Here is a 1,739-nt window from a genome sequence, read left to right on the forward strand (position 1 = left end):
AACCCCCCAACCTTGGTTTATTTATCTATCTAATGAGTTTGAAAATTGATTCCTTATAGTAAGCTTTAGGGTAAAATCATTAAGTATCATAATCATTATTCAGTATATAGACACTCCATATGTAGGCACTGGATAAATATTAACATTACTTTTCCTTTCTTTCACTTGCCCATACTTCCCAACATATGAGATAAATGAATAAAAGGAGTGGTATTGTCAAACAGAAAGCATAAAACTCAATATATAAAAGATATTTCAAAATATATTAACTGTATCCTAGTCAATAATAGATGATAATATCCATATTCTTTAGTGATCAAAATATAAATTTCCAAATGTAAATTAAATATAATTGCTCTCAAAGGTCATTATATATGATTTTAGTGTTTATTACAACTGCAATTCATTGATTAACTTCTTCCTAATTACTCTACAATCACTTTGAAGTTAAGGAGTATGTCTGTCTTCTCTTCAATGTACCCCAAAACTTAGAATCACATCATGTATGTAGTAGGAACAAGTAAATATTTACTGTTAGACAGAAAAAGTTGCATTTGAATATATAAGACAGATGAAAATACGTGTGGTTATATAATTGAAGAGCAAAGGAAAAGATGATGGGTAGAGTTCTAACAGAAAAATAGAATATAAAGAATTATAAAAATGAAGAGGAATTTGAGAAAAAATAATGAAAATGAAAGGAAAATCCAGAGGACTAGGAAGTTTGAAATGCATTTGTATGAATATGAGAGGAAAAAGCTTCTTTTAAATTAAGAGAATTTACAAAGTATGATTTGCATTGTTTTTCGACCCATTCTTCAGAAATTGCATTACTGTGGCAAATTATAATATTAGACCTCCCGGATCTTTTAGGTTCTAAGGCTGTTGGAAAAATTTCTCAGTGAGCCTCATCAGCTGTGAATGGACTTGTATTTTGGATCTTTAAATTACATCATCCAGTTAGGAGACAGGAATTTCATTTAAAGTAGAATGAACCATAGCTATGGGACACAGATGCATTAAATGAATGAGAATACATCCATTCACATATCAGAGAATACAGAAACTCATGAAGTTTGTGTAAATAAAATTGAGTAATCCTCCAGGACAGATTCCCAGACCTCTAATTCTTACAGACGAAGGAAATTTCTCACAATACAGTCCAAGTATAAAGTTATCGAGTTAAATGGAACCTATAGACATCTCCTAGGTTTAGACAAGGTGGTCCTCTACACCATCACCCATGTGTATTTCCTCCGTGGTCCAGAAATATTCTAAGTTCACTACCTTATCGCCATCAGCTCAAACTGTTGCATTTTCAGTTTTCAAATTGTTACAAAGCTTCTTTATACCAAAGTAAAATCTGTCCCCTCAAATTTAAGAACAATTCCAATTTTACTTATGGTTGTGGGAAATATAAATAACTTATGTCCTTTTCAAATAAACATTACTATACATAAAGAAATGAAATCACCCCATAGCTTTCAGTTTATAAGACTCAATAAACTGAATATTTTTTACATTCATTTTAATTCTATCTCACTTTCCATCACCTTCAGAAAAAATTTCTCATCTCAAAACTCATTAAAATTTTTTTCATTCCACTTAAAGTTCAGAAATAAAATTAATGCAAACATTCTGATTATAAAACACAAAATAAATCAAGAAAATATATCAAACTCCTGAAAATTTTAGGTATAATTTTTCTTTGAAATTGTCCAAACCACATTTAAAAATGA

The sequence above is a fragment of the Castor canadensis genome, chromosome 2, assembly GCF_047511655.1.
Source record: "Castor canadensis chromosome 2, mCasCan1.hap1v2, whole genome shotgun sequence".
NCBI classification, from domain to species: domain Eukaryota; kingdom Metazoa; phylum Chordata; class Mammalia; order Rodentia; family Castoridae; genus Castor; species Castor canadensis.